Genomic DNA, 20334 nt, shown 5'->3' with positions numbered 1-20334 from the left:
ATACCAATAATGATGATGATGTAAAATTTTTTAAATTTATTTTATTGAAGTATAGTTGATTTCTGCTGCACAGCAAAGCGATTCAGTTATACATATATTCTGCTTCACATTCTTTTCCCTTATAGCTTATCACGGGGTTATTGAATGTCGTTCCCTGTGCTATGCAGTAGGACCTTGTTATTTATCTGTTCTATATAGAATAGTTTGCATCTGCTAATCCCAATTAATCCATTCCTCCCCCACCTCCCCTTTCCATTGGCAACTGCAGTTTGTTCTCCATGTCTATGGGTCTGTTTCATAGATAAATTCACTTGTGTCGTATTTTAGATTACACATATAATTGATATTATGTGGTATTTGTCTTCTTCTTTCTGACTTACTTCACTTTGTATGGTAATCTCTAAGTCTGCCTGTGTTGCTGCAAATGACATTATTTCATGCTTTTTTGTGGCTGAGTCATGTTCCACTGTATGTGCACCACATCTTCTTTATCCACTCATCTGCTGATGGAAATTTAGCTTGTTTCTACTTCTTGGTTATTGTGAATAGTACTGCTATGAACATAGGGGTTGCATATATCCTTCTGAATTACAGTTTTCTCCAGATATGAACCCAGGAGTGGGATTGCTGGATCATATGGCAACTTTAATTTTAGTTTTTTGAGGAGCTTCCATATTATTTTCCATAGTGGCTACACCAATTTATATTCCCACCAATAGTGTCGGAAGGTTCTCTTTTCACTACATCCTCTCCAGCATTTGTTATTTGTAGAATTTTTAGCGGTAGCTATTATAACCAGTGTGAGGTGATATCTCATGGTCATTTTGCTTAGTGTTTCTCTAATAATTAGTGATGTTGAGCATCTTCCTGTGTGCCCATTGGCCAGATGATGATGTAATATTAACAATGATAGTTGGCATTTGTTAGATGCTTGCTAAGAGCTAGGAAGCCTGCTATATAATCTCATTTAATGTCTACAACTAGTCAATGAGACTAGCTGTTATTTTTGCCATTTTATAGGTGAGGAAACTGAGGCCAAAAGAGATTGAGTAGTTTGCCCAGGATTAAAATACCTAGTTCATGGCAGAATCAGAATATATTTTAATACTTAGTGAAAGTGAAAGTCACTCAGTCATGTCCAACTCTTTGTGACCCCATGGACTATAGTCCATGGAATTCTCCAGGCCAGAATACTGGAGTGGCTAGCCTTTCCCTTGTCAAGGGGATCTTCCCAACTTGGGTCTCCCGCATTGCAGGCAGATTCTTTACCATCTGAGCCACAACTTGATTCCAAAGCCAATGTACTGAACCACTAAAATTGTAGTCCATTCTTCACCTTTAAATCCATCCCCCTACTTTGAACCTGGGTGGGGATCTGAGCTTAGGCTTGGATTTGGTGACCATTGATATTTCTGTTAAACAAAGCTGGAGTGTTTACTCATCAGGTGGTTGTCAACATTACACCTCTGTCTCTGAGGACTGCACCTGGCCACGGAGGATGGCTCTAGGAAGCCATGTTTGTTCTACCTGAATCTGTTCCCTTTGATTGAAGCAGGATGAACATATAACCCAAACTACTGCCTCCTGGAAACAGAAGTTGGGCCTTAGTCTGGGCCCAGAGGGAAGGTGCTGACTTTTAAGATCTGCAGTGTCTTTCAGGGTCAGTGGGGGTGGACTTAAGGGGAAGCCAGAGGACATAAATGGAACCGTTACTCTAAAAGGGGCCTGAGGCCTGGATGCAAAGCCCGGGTAAAGAGTTTCAGGGACTTCTCTGGTGGTCCAGTGGCTAAGATGCCACACTCCCAACTCAGGGGACCTGGGTTTGATCTTTGGTAGAGGAACTAGATTCCACATGCCACAACTAAGAGTTTGCATGCCACAACTAAAGATTCCACATGCTGCAATGAAGATTGAAGATCCTGAGTGCTGCAGCTAAGACCTGGCACAGCCAAATAAATAAATTATTTTTTTTTTAAATGTAAAGGACTTTAACTGGCGGAGGGTAGCAGGTCCTTTCACCCTGGCCTACTCTCTGTGGGTCTGTGGTTCTGTTCTGGTCTGTTTGCACTCAGTAAGGGCCAGTGGGAAGGATGAGGGTAGAGGGTGAGGGGAGTGTGAGGAGAGTGAGGGAAGGGTGTGGGGAGATTGAAAAAGACAGAGGGGAGGGAGGGAGTGTTACTCTGGCTTGACAGTTTCTCATTTCTGCCTTGTGTCTCTTCCTGTCTCGTGGTCAATAAGACACCTCCATCTCCGTTTGATAGATTCCTTTGTGCTTGAGTTTACATAGGTTTTGGTCATTCTCAGCTAAAAAGAGTAGTCTCTAAAAGATATGTCTATAGATTTTGTAACCTCCATAGTGATTAAACTTTTAGATCATATAACATTTAGAGGAGTATCTAGTATAATAAAAAGCAAGATCCCAAATTATGTAACAGACTCTTACTAGGTAATAAAAATTACAGGGTGAAACTTAACAAAACTAAATGAAAACATCTGCCTTTACATTACAAAAAATTCAATACAGAATGGTTTAGCAGCAATTTATGAAAAAGATATTCTAGATTTTTGTGAACACATTCTTAATTAGAGGTAATATTGAAAGGCAGGGGCTAAAAGATTATGAATGTAGTTTCAAGGATCAGATACTAAATTGATTTAAAAAAAAAAAAAACCCTCTGGACACTAAGAAGCAAATCAAGATTACCTGGATTTAATCTTAAGGGGTTCCTGCTTTGTTGCTGTTCAGTTGCTCATTCGTATCTGACTCTTTGAGACCCCATGGACTGCAGCACACCAGGCTTCCCAGTCCTTTACTATCTCCCAGAGTTTGCTCAGACTCATGTTCATTGAGTCGGTGATGCCATCCAACATCTCATCCTCTGTCATCCCCTTCTCCTTCTGCCTTCAATCTTTCCCAGCATTAGGTCTTTTCTAATGAGTCAGCTCTTTGCATCAGGTGGCCAAAGTATTGGAGCTTCAGCTTTATCATCAGTCCTTCCAGTGAATATTCTGGGTTGATTTCCTTTAGGATTGACTGGTTTGATCTCCTTGCTGTCCAAGGGACTCTCAGGAGTCTTCTCCAGCACAGTTCAAAGGCATCAATTCTTCAGTGGTCAGCCTTTTTTATTGTCCAGCTCTCACTATTATCTAAGAAAGCCCAAATTTAATTCAAGCATATAGTACTGTGTCTAAGACTGAGATGTGTAATGAAATGGCAACCCACTCCAGTACTCTTGCCTGGAAAATCCCATGGATGGAGGAGCCTGATAAGCTACAGTCTGTGGGGTCAAGAAGGGTCAGACACGACTGAGTGACTTCACGTTCACTTTTCACTTTCATGCATTGGAGAAGGAAATGGCAACCCACTCCAGTGTTCTTACCTGGAGAATCCTGGGGAAATAGGAGCCTGGTGGGCTGCCGTCTATGGGGCTGCACAGAGTTGGACATGACTGGAGCAATTTAGTAGCAGCAGCAGCAGTGTAACTAAATGAGCTTATGTAAGGAAACACATCCAGAAAAAAACAATTCTTAAGAAATCATTTTTACCTGTTTGAGATGTATTTTATATAATAATACCTGCTTACTATAACAAATTTAAAATTGTAGATAGGTATACAGAAGAAGTGAAATCTACTTCCTCCATTTAACTCTCACTTCCTGAAAACAATCATTGTTTACAGACTGGTGGGTGTATTTGCATATTTTTTTCATGTCTATATATATATATATATATAATTAAAATATATATAAATAGAACTATACTACACATGCATGTATGTACAGACTCATTCATGTGGGGACATATATAGTTCCCCTCCGTTAAATGTGCAGGAGACTACTGCACTGTAAGAATTTATCCACTTTTTTCTTGATAAACCCATAGCTTCTTTCCATTTTTAAAAAATTAGAAACAATGCTGCAGAGGGCATCCCCATATTTGTGTCTTTACTTGTGTCTTCTAATATTTTTGCAGGCTATAATTCTAGTTTGGGGAGTACAGGTCATAGCATATGCATATTTAAACTTCTGAGGGATTTTTGCCTTGCAAAAATTCTGCATCCATTGACACTTTCACTAATAGGCTATGAGGGGCTTATATGCTACACCCTTGGCAAAACCTGATATTATTAAATTTTTTTTGCCAAAATGATCTTGTTCGGCTTTTGTGCTCTGAGTCCACAATATTGATTGTAATTAATAGAGCCCTTCTAGCTGAGGTGGAGGGGTGGATGGCTGAGTCCTCGTTTTGGAATACAGTCTATAATCTATGTGTGATAATAAGTATATCTCACACCTCTGAGTACTGGTCGCCACCCCATCCAGGACCACGCTAACCCTAGGTTAGGCAGAGTCTGTTCTGCCCTTGGGCTTCTCTTCTCCCAGGTAGAGGGAAGTCACTGGGGAGAGTTATACACTGTTTTTTCTTTTTAAATTTCCATTGGAATAGAGTTGTTCTACAGTGTTGTATTATTTCCTGCTGTACAGCAAAGTGGATCAGTCATATGTATATATATATATCCCATCCTTTTTGGATTTCCTTCCCAATTAGGTCACCACACAGCACTGAATACAGTTCCTTTTGCTATATAGTAGGTTCTCATTAGTTATCTATTTTATACATAATACCAATAGTGTATATTTTCAATCCTAATCTCCCAATTCATCCCACACCCCCTTTTCCCACCTTGGTATCCATGAGTTTGTTCTCTACATCTGTGCCTCTATTTCTGCCAAAAGATCCGTGCACCCCAGTGTTCACAGCAGCACTGTTTACAGTAGCCAGGACACGGAAGCAGCCTAAATGTCTATCAACAGAGGAGTGGATAAAGATGTGGCACATATATACAGTGAACTATTACTCAGCCATAACAAGGAATAAAATTGTGCCACTTGCGGAGATGTGGACGGACCTAGAGTCTGTCATACAGAGTGAAGTTAAGTCAGAAAGAGGAAAACAAATATTCTACACATATATGTAGAATCTAGAAAAACGGTACAGATGAACCCATTTGCAAAGCATAAATAGACACACAGACGTAGATGCTCACATCTGTTTTCACATGTTGCTTCTGCACTGACTCAGCTGGCAATCAGTCAATGTGAGTGACTTTCTTACTTGGCTACCCTCTTCACTGGCTAATGGAAGGAGCTGAGTGGTGTTACCTCTGTATTTCTCTCTCCATCATGAGAGCTCTGGAGACCTGCCCTGGCAGAGGTGCTAGAAGATGCCCTCTCTGAGATGTTCCATTTAGGCTGGAGCTTAAGCAGTGCTTCTCAGACTTTACTGTGATGGGTTTGCCAGGGATTCTTGTTAAAATGCAGATTCTGATTCCAATGTATTGAGGATGGGGCCTGAGTGACAGGCTTTCTGAGGAGCCTCACTGGTTTTAGGGCACCCTTTGGGATTTCAGCAGAGATTTCGCTCAAGGAGAATGGATGTTCCTGACCAGGAGGCATTAGAATTAAGAGGAGCTCAGGTTTCTCTCTCCTGCCCCACCTACAACCCACAGACTGTTTAAACACGATCCTCTAGGGCCCAGACATAGGTACAATAAACACCCCCTGCTGATGAAGCTATGCAGCTGGTGTTTGGATGGAGCGAGGTGGTTCTCAAGTTGTCCCCAGACTGCAGCATCGGCATCACCCTTGTTAGACATGCAAATTCTCATGTCCATCCTGCCTGCTAAGTCAGAAACTCTGGGCTGCAGCCCAGCAGTCTGTGTTGTACAAGCTCTTCCAGGGCTTCTGGTTGTGATAAAGTGAGAACCTTTGATGAAGAGAAAAAAGAAGAGGGTTCTTGACTGAGCACTCTTCCGAGACTTGGATCCATGGTTTTAAATCCTGGCTGTTCATAACCCAGACTTGCCTAAGCAGCTTGATAAACACCTGCATGCCCGAGCTACACATCCATTCTTTCTGCTTCCAAAGGTCTGGAGAGTTGCCCGCCAGTATGTGGCTTTAAAAACACCTGAGGCTTGCAGATTTAGTGGCTGAACAGGGCAGGGGCAGCCCCTCAACATGAATGGTGGCCTGTGGCCACCTGGCTCACTCCATACAAAGTTCATTCATTCACATTTACCAAACCCCAGCATGAGCAAGACACCATGCAAATGACATCACTGTTGATCACCTCTTGTGTACCAGGCACTTATATGTTAGTCTAGTTACAGCCCGGCAAGGTGGGCCTCCTACTGTTTTATAGAAGAGAGTCGTTAACTGGGGGTCAGTCAGGACTCCAAAACCTGGGCTGTCCACTACCATGCCCAGGTCAATCTTTGCAGACTTGGGTGGGGAAGGGTATGCCAGGCTGTGGGCCTCTGAGAAACCTCTGTTTCGTCTTCAGTGGCTTATTTTGTGAAATTGGGGATATATTTGTAATTTTAGCAGGTGTAGCAATTCTCCTTTCAGTTCCTCAGAGAGAAAGAGAGGTGATTTCAATCTCTAACTTATGCAAAGTGATGCCCTTCATGCGTGAAGACTCTCCTTATCGGAGGGCACGTGTTTGCGGGTATAGGTAGTCAGATAAAACACAGGTTATCTTGTTGTTTTAATTAAAGAGAAATAACAAATAGTTTTTCTAGTATAAGTATGTCCCAAATATTGCATGGGGCATACTTATACTATTTGTTTTTACTGAAATTAAAAACTACTTCAGGGACTTCCCTGGTGATCCAGTGACTAAGACTCCATGCTCCTAGTGCAGGGGCTTGGGTTCAATCCCTCGTCAGGGAACTAGGGCCCATGTGCCGTGAATAAAAATCCCACATGCTGCAGGGAAGATCAAAGATCCCTTGTGCTGCAGCTGAGACCTGGCACAGCCAAATAGATATTTTAAAAATTATTTGAATTACTGCCTTTGTAAAAGAGACCCCTCCAGAGCTCCTTAGCCCTTTCCACCAAGGGAGGACACAAGAGGAAGGCCCCAGCTACACAGCAGGAAGGGGGCTTTCGCCAGAACATGACCATGCTGGTGCCTTGATCTCAGCCTTTCCCATCTCCAGAACTGAGAGAAGTAAAATTCTATTGTTGACAAGCTGCCTGGTATGTGGTATGTAGCAGCCTGAATGGATTAAGACACCAGCATAAGTAAAATACATACATATTAGATAGTGATAAGATTAAAAAGGAGAAAAAAATTTAATAGGAAGAATGATAGGAAGGGTTGGGTTAGAGATTTGAAATTTTAAATGAGGTGGCCAGGGACTTCCCTGGTGGTTCAGTGGCCAAGACCCATGCTCCCAATCCAGTGGGCCTGGGGTTCAATCCCTGTTCAGAGAACTAGATCCCACATGCTGCAACTAAGACCCAGTGCAGGCAAATAAATAAAGTTAAAAAAAATCGTAGGCAAGGGAACAGCAAGTGGAAACACTCTGCAGTAGGAGTTTGTCTGCTTGTTTGTAGACTATTATAGAGTCCCAGAACAGAGTGAACAAGGGGTGGGTAGATGACCATTATATCTACTACTGCGGGCAGGAATCCCTTAGAAGAAATGGAGTAGCCATCATGGTCAACAAAAGAGTCCGAAATGCAGTACTTGGATGCAATCTCAAAAACGACAGAATGATCTCTGTTCGTTTCCAAGGCAAACCATTCACTATCACAGTAATCCAAGTCTATGCCCCAACCCTTAACACTGAAGAAGCTGAAGTTGAACGGTTGTATGAAGACCTACAAGACCTTTTAGAACTAACACCCCAAAAAGATATCCTTTTCATTATAGGGGACTGGAATGCAGAAGTAGGAAGTCAAGAAACACCTGGAGTAACAGGCAAATTTGGCTTTTGAATATGGAATGAAGCAGGGCAAAGACTAATAGAGTTTTGCCAAGAAAATGCACTGGTCATAGCAAACACCCTCTTGCAACAGCACAAGAGAAGACTCTACACATGGACATCACCAGATGGTCAACACCGAAATCAGATTGATTATATTCTTTGCAGCCCTATACAGTCAACAAAAACAAGACCAGGAGCTGACTGTGGCTCAGATCATGAATTCCTTATTGCCAAATTCAGACTGAAATTGAAGATAGTAGGGAAAATCACTAGACCATTCAGGTATGACCTAAATCAAATCCCTTATGATTATACAGTGGAAGTGAGACCTAGATCTGATAGATAGAGTGCCTGATGAACTATGGTCTGAGGTTCATGACATTGTACAGGAGACAGGGATCAAGACCATTCCCATGGAAAAGAAATGCAAAAAAGCAAAATGGCTGTCTGAGGAGGTCTTACAAATAGCTGTGAAAAGAAGAGAAGCAAAAAGCAAAGGAGAAAAGGAAAGATATAAGCATCTGAATGCAGAGTTCCAAAGAATAGCAAGAAGAGATAAGAAAGCCTTCCTCAGCCATCAATGTAAAGAAATAGAGGAAAACAACAGAATGGGAAAGACTAGAGATCTCTTCAAGAAAATTAGAGATACCAAGGGAACATTTCATGGAAAGATGGGCTCGATAAAGGACAGAAATGGTATGGACCTAACAGAAGCAGAAGATATCAAGAAGAGGTGGCAAGAATACACAGAAGAACTGTACAAAAAAGAGCTTCCCGACCCAGATAATCACAATGGTGTGATCACTGACCTAGAGCCAGACATCCTGGAATGTGAAGTCAAGTGGGCCTTAGAAAGCATCACTATGAACAAAGCTAGTGGGGGTGATGGAATTCCAGTTGAGCTATTTCAAATCCTGAAAGATGATGCTGTGAAAGTGCTGCACTCAATCTGCCAGCAAATTTGGAAAACTCAGCAGTGGCCACAGGACTGGAAAAGGTCAGTTTTCATTCCAATCCCAAAGAAAGGCAATGCCAAAGAATGCTCAAACTACCGCACAATTGCACTCATCTCACACACTAGTAAAGTAATGCTCAAAATTCTCCAAGCCAGGCTTCAGCAATACGTGAACCGTGAACTTCCAGATATTCAAGCTGGTTTTAGAAAAGAACCAGAGATCAAATTGCCAACATCTGCTGGATCATGGAAAAAGCAAGAGAGTTCCAGAAAAACATCTATTTCTGCTTTATTGACTATGCCAAAGCCTTTGACTGTATGGATCACAATAAACTGTGGAAAATTCTTCAAGAGATGGGAATACCAGACCACCTGACCTGCCTCTTGAGAAACCTATATGCAGGTCAGGAAGCAACAGTTAGAACTGGACATGGAACAACAGACTGGTTCCAAATAGGAAAAGGAGTATGTCAAGGCTGTATATTGTCACCCTGCTTATTTAACTTATATGCAGAGTACATCATGAGAAACGCTGGGCTGGAAGAAGCACAAGGTGGAGTCAAGATTCCCGGGAGAAATAATAACCTCAGATATGCAGATGACACCACCCTTATGGCAGAAAGTGAAGAGGAACTAAAGAGCCTCTTGATAAAAGTGAAAGTGGAGAGTGGAAAAGTTGGCTTAAAGCTCAACATTCAGAAAATGAAGATCATGGCATCTGGTCCCATCACTTCATGGGAAATAGATGGGGAAACAGTAGAAACAGTGTTGGATTTTATTTTTGGGGGCTCCAAAATCACTACAGATGGTGACTGCAGCCATGAAATTAAAAGATGCTTACTGCTTTGAACAGAGAAGGCGATGGCACCCCACTCCAGTACTCTTGCCTGGAAAATCCCATGGATGGAGGAGCCTGGTAGGCTGCAGTCCATGGGGTCATGAAGAGTCGGATACGACTGAGTGACTTCACTTTCACTTTTCACTTTCATGCATTGGAGAAGGAAATGGCAACCTACTCCAGTGTTCTTGCCTGGAGAATCCCAGGGACAGGGGAGCCTGGTGGGCTGCCATCTATGGGGTCGCACAGAGTCAGACACGACTGAAGCGACTTAGCAGCAGCAGCAGCACTCCTTGGAAGAAATGTTACGACCAACCTAGATAACATATTCAAAAGCAGAGACATACCTTGCCAACAAAAATCCATCTAGTCAAGGCTGTGGTTTTTCCAGTGGTCATGTATGGATGTGAGAGTTGGACTGTGAAGAAAGCTGAGTGCCGAAGAATTGATGCTTTTGAACTGTGGTGTTGGAGAAGACTCTTGAGAGTCCCTTGGACTGCAAGGAGATCCAACCAGTCCATTTTAAAGGAGATCAGCCCTGTGATTTCTTTGGAAGGAATGATGCTAAAGCTGAAACTCCAGTACTTTGGCCACCTCACGAGAAGAGTTGACTCATTGGAAAAGACTCTGATGCTGGGAGGGATTGGGGGCAGGAGGAGAAGGGGAAGACAGAGGATGAGATGGCTGGATGGCATCACTGACTCGATGGACGTGAGTCTGAGTGAACCCCGGGAGTTGGTGATGGACAGGGAGGCCTGATGTGCTGCGATTCATGGGGTCACAGAGTTGGACACGACTGAGCGACTGAACTGACTGACTAAGAGGTAAGGTCCCAGGGTAGCAGGAAGCTCCTTCCTGGAGGGCCTGGTAGGTGGGTTCCATGCAATTGATGATCCAGACTAGGCTACTTTTGAAAGTGAAAAGCTGGGACACTAGGTGTAAACTAGAATTGTCCTAGGAATGCTGAGTCACAGCACGGATTTAGCCTTTACTCTGAGTGGGATGGGAAATCACCAGTGGGTTTGGAGCAGAGCTGCCCCATGCCTGACTTGAGAGCTTCATTCTGTTGAGAAGCACTGAAGGGTGGCCAGGGCAGGAGCAGGAATGGAGTCAGGAGGGCATTGAAGGACCACAGGCGAGAGATAACAGGGACTCGGATGAGGGCAGTGGTAGAAGGGGCAGTGAGAACTGGTCAAATTCTGGGTGTAATTTAAGGTAAAGCCAATAGGATTTCTTGTGGCTCAGCTGATAAAGAATCTGCCTGCAATATGGCAGACCTGGGTTTGATCTCTGGGTTGGGAAGATCCCCTGGAGAAGGGAAAGGCTACCCACTCTAGTATTCTGGCCTGGAGAATTCCATGGGCTATACAGTTCATGGGGTAGCAAAGAGTCAGACATGACTGAGAGACTTTCGCTTTCACTTTCTAATAGGATTTCTGACCAATAGGCTGTGGGTGTGAGAGAAAGAGAGGAGTTAAGGATGGCACTGGGGAAGAGTGAAAGAGGAAGATATTTGTGGGGGAGAGGGGGCCCTGTGGCAGGTCAAGTTTCCAGGAAGCTGGTTCAGCTGAAGTTTGCACGCAGTAGGCCTGCCATGGTGCATTCCATGGGATTGCAAAGAATCAGACTAAACAACACGCTGACTTTGGTGCTCACAGGATCAGCCCCTGGGGCAGAAGTGAAGGAGGTGAGACAGGGCAGGGGGAGTGCTAATCTGCCAGGTAGTCCTGATGAGGAGCTCAGCCAGCCCATGAAGCGTCCTCCAGGGTTATCCAGACTGGGGCAGGGTGTTGGCCAGGCCTCCTACTCGACTAGCACTGGATGGAGGCCGCCTGGGGAAGGGGTGTGATCTTGGGCCAGGAGGTCCTCCCCAGTGGAGGCCGTAGTGCTTGGCCTGTAGGAGGTGTTGGTTGCTGAAAAGCCACAGTAGATGTTGCCTGACAACCCAGAGGTGTTGTCTCCCTCTGGGATGTGTTCCCTTCCTGTTTGGTGGTCATGGCTGGTTTGCCTTGTTAGACGCTCGAACCATTGTGTGAGCATAATTTTTTTCCTTTTTCTTAAAAGAAAAGATAGAATTAGGCCAAAATGCTTACACTAAACAATGAAAACTTCCATATTCCCGTTATCTTGAAGTGTTTTTCTTAACCTTAACTTTTGAATGATTTAAATTATGAATGCTCTTAAACAAATATAAAAATGAAGAATATAGTATAACGAACCCTCAGGTTCCCATCACTCAGCTTTACCAATGATCAGCTCGTGGCCAGTCTTTTTTCACTTATACCTTGCCCCACTCCCCTAACCCATTTTATTTTGAAACCCATTCCAATATCATCTATTTCATTTGTAAATATTTGAATGTGCATCTGAAACTTTTTTTTTAAAACTTAGGAAAATGATTTCTGGCTTCCTTTGCTACCTCCAGTCTCTTGATGAGATCAGAATTGCAAATCAAGTCTTTAGGCTCAACCTGATGGTAAATTCTTGGATATTTAAATGGCCAGAGAGTTAATGACAAGGGCAGCTAGAGTTGCTGTTAGCTCTTGATTTATGAAGCCACATGTTCAGCCTGTGTGACAGAGGCTATTAACATCAGGCAAGGCTCTGTCTCTGCCCACCACTCTCCAGGCCTGAACGCACTCAACAGATGGGGAATTTCATGGCCACAAATGGAATTGTTTATCCTCTCATTGTTCCCGTGTCAGCAATCAAACTAAATCCATTACCCACCAATAAAAAGATCAGCTGGCTGCCAGTTCAGCCATGGAAGGAGCCAAAGCTGTGTTGAGGAGATTTAAGAGTTTTAAAGGGGATAAAAAAAAGTAATAAGAAGCCACATAAAAATTAAGACCCAAGAGAAGAGGTTGAGTCACTCATTCTAAAGCTGAGGTTTTAAGGGATTTGAAAGGGAAGGCCTAGTAACTCAATCTTTTCTTCAACATATAGGATACTCTAGAGACACCTGATTATAAATACTGTAGAGCTTTTATTGTGTGTTGATGGCTTTATTATTTCATTTAAAAAAGCACTCAAATGGAGCTTTGAAGAAGAAAGAAATGTCAGATTCATAATGGAAAAGCTGCTGACATGTTAATGGCCTTATTACCAGTAGGAAGATTTTCTTTTGTGGGGCTAAATAGTTGTCTTTTCTTGATGAAGTTGTTCCTTATCAGCTCAGCTGGAGGTTTCTCTGTGTTTTGATCTGTAAGAGGAGGCTCCTAAGTTCTGTGGACCCCCCAAATTGTTCTCCCAACATTCTCAGAAGACCAGTACTTTAAAAAGTGGGTCCTAGAACACTTTTTGCCAGGCTGTTTTTATCAGGATGTATTGGACAGAAGATGTTGGTTCCAGCACTCATTGGTTATAGCTAAGGATCTGGGGCTCATGGGCTTTGCATGAATTCACTTGAAAAGTTAGAGAATTTGGCCAATGACTATTCATTCTCTTCTTTCCATCCTACTGTGCAAATACTTACTGGAAACGTACTGCTATATAGGAACACTATTCTGCCAGGCAATAAGGATCTAGAGATGATTAAGACACGATTTTACCCTCTGTTACCAGATTAGAGGGGGAGATGGACTAGGAAATAAGTGAGCGCTGAATACGATGTTTCTGCAGCACAGTAGAGGCACATAGAGCTTCCCTGTTAGCTCAGTAAGTAAAGAATCTGCCTGCAATGCAGGAGACCAGGGTTTGCTCCCTGGGTTGGGGAAGATCTCCTAGAGAAGGAAGTGGCAACCCACTCCAGTATTTTTGCCTGGGAAATTCCATGGACAGAGGAGCCTGGTGGGCTACAGTCCATGGGCTCACAGGAGTCAGACATGACTGAGCGACTAAATCACCACTACCACCAGGGGCACACAGAGGATGTTAGGGAGTTCAGAGACCTCAGATAAGGGCTCTCTGACTCCCCAGGGAGAGGGTGTGATTGTAGGAAGAGTTCGTGGGGAGACAGGAGCATGGGTCGGGAGACAGCGGCAAGATCATGACAGTCCCAATGTCTGCCATGGGGTGTGTGCCTCCTCTTAAAGGCCAGGGAAAGCCACCGAAAGACTTTAATTAAAGGAAAGCCATGGTCATATAATTTGTGTTTTATCAAAACCATCCTGAGGGCAGGATGAAGAAGTGGTTAAGAACTGGAGCCTGGGCAGCCATTGAAGCAAGTGACTAGAGTGAACCAGGTGAGAGATGGTGGGCTTGAACCAAGGTGTGTGTGTGTGTGTGTGTGTGTGTGTGTGTTTGGGGTGAAGAGGAATATTAATAATAACTCATAAGGTTATTGAAATGTTCAGTTCAGTCCAGTCGCTCACTCGTGTCCGACTCTTTGCGACCCCATGAATTGCAGCACGCCAGGCCTCCCTGTCCATCACCAACTCCCAGAGTTCACTGAGACTCATGTCCATCGAGTCAGTGATGCCATCCAGCCATCTCATCCTCTGTCTTCCCCTTCTCCTCCTGCCCCCAATCCCTCCCAGCATCAGAGTCTTCCAATCAGTCAACTCTTTGCATGAGGTGGCCAGAGTACTGGAGTTTCAGCTTTACCATCATTCCTTCCAAAGAAATCCCAGGGCTGATCTCCTTCAGAATGGACTGGTTGGATCTCTATGCAGTCCAAGGGACTCTCAAGAGTCTTCTCCAACACCACAGTTCAAAAGCATCAATTCTTCAGCGCTCAGCTTTCTCACATCCATACATGACCACTGGAAAAACCATAGCCTTGACTAGATGGACCTTTGTTGGCAAAGTAATGTCTCTGCTTTTCAATATGCTATCTAGGTTGGTCATACATTATTAAATAAAACGCTTAGAACAGAAGTTGTTGCCCAGTCCATGCTCAATCAGTGTTAACTTGGATTTCCGTTTCTCCTCTTTGGGAATGAATAATTCCCAGTGGTCATAGAATAGCACAGAGGGAAAACAGGAAGAGGAGTATGTAAAAGAGGGAATAGTTAGGGGATGGGAGAGGAGAAAGGATAGTGTACAGAGAGGAGAGCATCCCCCACAATGTCTCTTGGAGTCTCTGCCCTGCAGGAAACCTTACCTGTAGGTGAGACTCTGTGCACAAGGAGAGGCAGGCTTGGTATTAGAGGTCTTGTGAGATGGCGGGAGTTTTGGAACAATCAGGTCAAAGTTACTTGGAAAGCAAAGCCTTCCCTGGGCTGCAGTTGTGGCTGAGTCTGGCTGTTCCATAGAGCTGGGTGGGAAGGATTTGCTTTTCTTTCTGGATGGCCAGCTCCTACTACTTTTTGGTTCTGTTCTTTCAACGATGTTTCAGTCCCTTTCTTTATATTTGATAGTTTTCAGTGTGTTGCCCAGCACAGTTATGCAAACTGACCAGGATGGGTAGAGGCAGGTAGTTTTTTGGTTTAAGGAATTCCTTCTACTTCTATAAAGTAGAAAGTATTTTCTACTAGAAAGAGTTGTGCTCAGTCGCATGCATCTCTTCTGGACGGAGCCTGCCAGGCTCCTCTGTCCATGGATTTCCCAGGCAATAATACTGGAGCAGGTTGCCCTTTCCTACTCCGGAGGATCTTCCTGACCCAGGGATCAAACTAGCATCTCTTGTGTCTCCTGCATTGGCAGGCGAATTCTTTATCACTGGGCCACCAAGTTACCTTCTACATAAAATATGATTCACATTAGATCGGCCCCCCCAAAACAGATTAATGCCTGCCTTCCTTCTTTCCTTCCTTCCTTCCCTTCCTCCCCTCCTTTCTGACCACTCAATCAATAAATGTTATTGAACTTCTCTAACACTGGTGAGATATCTCACTAACTGGGGCCATGGCTTCTTTAGGAACCAAGCTACAAAGCTGATCTGTTTCTCCTGTTCACCTGACAGCACCTTCAGGGAAGGGAGACTCTCATCCAGCTTTGTATCCCCAAAACCTGGCACAGGAGTTGGCGGTGGGTGGTTTTCAAGAGCATGATCTGTGTCTGTGTTCTTGCTGGTTGTGTGACCTTGTTCACTTATCCAACCTCTCCAAGGCTTGGTGTCATCATCTGTAAAATGGGAATGATAGTAATAACCCTTGTCAGGTTGTTTTGAGCATTAAATGGCATAATGCATGTAAAGCACTCATAGTGCCTGGCATATAAGGGTTCAACTGTATTATCAGTACTAGGTTTACAGTAAAGTTATTGAACTAATGCTATTAGGACCTAGTCAGACCCTACTAATTTGCATGTAAATTGGGCAAGTCAATTTACCTCTTGGAGTGTCTGATTTTAAAAAGCTTACGTGGGACTTCCCTGGTGACTCAGGCAGTAAAGAATCTGCCTGCAGTGCAGGAGAGCCAGGTTTGGTCCCTGGGTTGGGATATCCCCTGGAGAAGGGAATGGCAACCCACTCCAGTATTCTTGCCTGGAGAATCCCATGGACGGAGGAGCCTGATGGGCTGCAGTCCATGAGTTTGCAAAGAGGACTGAGACACAACTGAGGACTGACTTTCACTTTCACTTCCCTGGCGGCGCAGTGGATGGGAATTCACCTGGCAATGTAGGGAACACGGGGTCGACGCTTGGTCCAGGAAGCTTCCACATGCCACTGGGCAGCTAAGCCCGTGTGCCACAACTACTGAAGCTGTGCACCTAGAGCCTGGGCTCTGCAACAAGAGAAGCCATTGCAATGAAAAGCCCAGGCGCCTCGAGTGCACCTCAGCTAGAGCGTAGCCCCCTCTCCCTGCAACTAGAGAAGGACTGCTTGTAGGAGTGAAGACCCAGTACAGCCAAAAATAAATAAATAAATAAAATTATATGAACATTTATTTGATAAATGAAAATTATAATATCTGCATGGATAATTATAATAAAATTATAATACCTTAATAGGATTGTAATGGAAATAGAGAAGATTGCTTTGTCCTTTGATTACAAAAATAACCCATCTCCAATAGATTATCTAAGCATAAACATCAGGACGTAAGAAAAGCTACTGTGTTATTATAATGTTTTTAAAAAAGATGACAGATTCTTTAACTTGATAAAAGGCATCTGCAAAAGCTCTACAGCTAACATCACAGTTAATATGGAAGAGTGAATGCTGTCTCCATAGGTTCAGGATCAAGACATGCATGTCTGCTCTCTCTTCTCTTATTTAATATAGTACTGGAAGTTCTAGCAATGCAATCAGGCAAGGAGATAAAAGGCATACATATTGGAAATGAAGAAATAAAACTGTCCCTATTTGCAGATGACATAATTGTCAACGTAGAAAATCCCAAGGAATCCACAGTAAACTTAAAGAATTAATAAGTGAGTTCAGCAAGTTTGCAGTGTTAGGTTTAGGATAAAATCTTACCGATCTTGGGCTAGTCAGAGTTCTTAGACGTCACATGAAAAGCATGATGCGTAGAAGGAAAATGTGATAAATTGAATCTCATTAAATTAAAAATTTCTGCAGTATCTTGTAAAAATTACAGGGTATAACCTAAAAATTGTGAATCACTATATTGTACACCTATAGCATATATACGGAGAAGGCAATAGCACCCCACTCCAGTGTTCTTGCCTGGAGAATCCCATGGACGGAGGAACCTGGTGGGCTGCCGTCTATGGGGTCGCACAGAGTCGGACACGACTGAAGCGACTTAGCAGCAGCAGCAGCAGCATAGCATATATAATATTGTATATCACCTATGCTGCTAAGTCGCTTTAGTCGTGTCCGACTCTGTGCGACCCCATAGACGACAGCCTACCAGGCTCCCCCGTCCCTGGGATTCTCCAGGCAAGAACACTGGAGTGGGTTGCCATTTCCTTCTCCAATGCACGAAAGTGAAAAGTAGAAGTGAAGTCGATCAATCGTTGTCTGACTCTTTGCGACCCCTTGGACTGCAGCCTACCAGGCTCCTCCGTCCATGGGATTTTCCAGGCAAGAGTACTGGAGTGGGGTGCCATTGCCTTCTCCGATATCACCTATACTTCAATTTAAAAAATATTAAAAACTTTTGCTCTGTGAAAAACCCTGTAAGAAGATGAAAAGGCAAGCAATCGACTGGGAGAAAAATATTTGCCAACCACATATCTGACAAAAGACTTATAACTAGACTATATGAACATTTTTTCAAAACTCAACAGTAAAAAAATAATCCAATTTGAAAATAGGCAAAAGACATGACCAGACATTTCACTAAAGAGGATACCAAATCCTCTTGCACAGATGGCAAATCAGTGCATGAAAACATGTTCAACATCATTAGCCATTAGAAAAATGCAAATTAAAATCACAATGAGACCTACCAAAGTGGCTAAAATAAAAAAAAAAAATGTGGTAACACCAAGTGATGATGAGGATGCAGAGAAACTCACACACTTCTGATGGGAATGTAAAATTATGCAATTCCCTACCAGTGGCTTTTAGCCCTTTCTGATGTAAATCCTTCAAGTCTACCCCTCATTTGCTAGCAAACCCTTTTCATTTTTTTGCTTGGTTTTAAATTTTTTATTTTATATTGGAGTGTAGCCAATTAACAATGTTGTTATAGTTTCAGGTGGACGACAAAAGGACTCAGCCATACAGGTACATATACATGTATCCATTCTCCCCCAATCCCTCCTCCCATCCAGGCTCCCACATAACACTGAGCAGAGTTCTGTGTGTTAAACAGTGGGTCCTGGTTGGTTATCCATTTTAAATATAGCAGTGTGTACATGTCAGTCCCAAACTCACTATCTATTTACCCCAGTCTTCCTCCAACTGCAAGCTTGTTCTCTCAGTCTGAGTCTATTTCTGTTTTGTGAATAAGCTCATTTGTATCATTTCTTTTTAGATTTTGCATAAAGGGGATGTCATATGATATTTCTTCTTTTCTATATGACTTATTTCACTCAGGATGACGATCTCTAGGTCCCTCCATTTTGCTGCAAATGGCATTATTTTGTTCTTTTTAATGGCTGAGTAATTTTCCATTGTATAGATGTACCACATCCTCTTTATCCGTTCCTCTGTCTATGGACATTTAGTGAAAGAAAGTAAAAGTGTTCATCAGTCATGCCTGACTCTTTGCGACATCATGGACTGTAGCCTGCCAGATTCCCCTGTCCATGAAATTCTCCAGGCAAGAATACTGATATTCCCTAAGTTTGTATGGGAGGGGGTCAGAGAGGGAACAGTTCTCAAATTTTCCCTGAATGCCCACTAAGCGCCCCCTGCCTCCGGCAATGTGATGGGAACTGGCTGCATAAGACACCCCGCCTCCCCTCTCAAGGGCCCAAGTAGTCACCTGAGAGCAGAAACACCATAAGTGGGGGAGCACACTTAGTCTCTCCCCATCCTGGCCCCTACAAGAAACTTTGGCTTCGCTGGCTTGGCCTCCAGCCTTCTTAGGGGGGAAATGGGATACCCAGTGTGAAGGACAGAACTGAGTTTCCCCAAAATTGTGTGCTGAAGCCCCAACCTCCAGTACCTCACATGTGACTGCATTTGGAGACAGGGCATGTAAAGAGGTATAAGGTTAATCAAATGAGCGGGCCCTAATCTAATCTGTCTGGTGTCCTTAGAAGAAGAGGAAATTTGGACACAAAAGAAACACCAGAGATGCACACAGGAAGGACCATGCTGCTGCTGCTGCTGCTAAGTCGCTTCAGTCGTGTCCGACTCTGCCATTGCCATGGAAGGATGCAATAAGACCATGCAAGAAGGCGCCGCCTGCAGGCCAAGGAGAGAGATGTCAGGACAAATCAAACCTGTCAATGCCTTGTGGTAAAGAACTTGCCTGCCAGTGCAGGAGATGTAAGAGACGCAGGTTCAATCCCTGGGTCAGGAAGATCCCCTGGAGGAGGGCATGGCAACCCACTCCAGTATTCTTGCCTGGAGAATCCCATGGACAGAAGAGCCCGGTGGGCTATAGTCTATGGGGTCTAGCAAAGAGTCGGACACAACTGAAGTGACTTACCACTCGTAAAAAGGAGAATTTTTGTTTTCTTTTTTACAAACAGAGGTAAGACAGAGTGATCTTACTAGTCTGTTAACCCCATAGCTGGGAGATCTTTTATTCTTTATACCAATTTTACAAAAATGAAACTCAATGCCCTGGTACTTACTGCAGTTTTTAATAGTCACATCCTGATTGCAGCCAATACCGTGGTCTTCCTCAATGCTGCAGTCACTAGTGAGTGTCTCCTTTCTGTCTGGGCTTTGATGGAAGAACCTCTCCATACCCTGAAAAGGCTTCAGTCTGAAAAGCAGGTGGAAACGAAGGAGGAAGGGGCTTCATGGTGAGGCCGGCACAGTGGGAAAGAGGCAGGGTGGTGCCTGGGGTTGGGGTCTCCCACTCTGGGGGAGACGATGTCCTGTGGTCATGTCCTGGTCCTGTCCTGACCCTCATCATGGACTCATGGTCCTGCTCTGCGCTGGGTGGGACTAATTCCAGCTGGAATCTCCTGAATTTGAAATATGAGAAAATTGCAATCCATGGGTTCAGTGGTTCTTAACATGTGGTCTCAGACTAGCAGCATCACCTGGGAACTAGTTCAGAATGCACCTACTAAATTAGAAACCCTGGGGCTGGGACCCAGAAACCCATGTTTTTCCAAACTCTCCAGAAGTTTCTGTGCATGTTGAAGGTTGAGACTGCAGCTTTGTTTTTCTCACCGCCTATGCAGAGAAGCTGCCAAACAGGTCCCAGAGCAGCCTCATTTTCCTAAATGAAACTTACCCAACAACAGATCCCTGAGTTCAAACCCAGGCTGACAAGATCTGAATTTCTGGGGGATGGAAGAAAGGCCTGGTGATCTCTATCTTTCTAAACTAGTGCCCCAGGTCA

The sequence above is a fragment of the Bos taurus genome, chromosome 14, assembly GCF_002263795.3.
Source record: "Bos taurus isolate L1 Dominette 01449 registration number 42190680 breed Hereford chromosome 14, ARS-UCD2.0, whole genome shotgun sequence".
In the NCBI taxonomy this organism is placed as follows: domain Eukaryota; kingdom Metazoa; phylum Chordata; class Mammalia; order Artiodactyla; family Bovidae; genus Bos; species Bos taurus.
Note: the sequence above shows the minus strand (reverse complement) of the source record.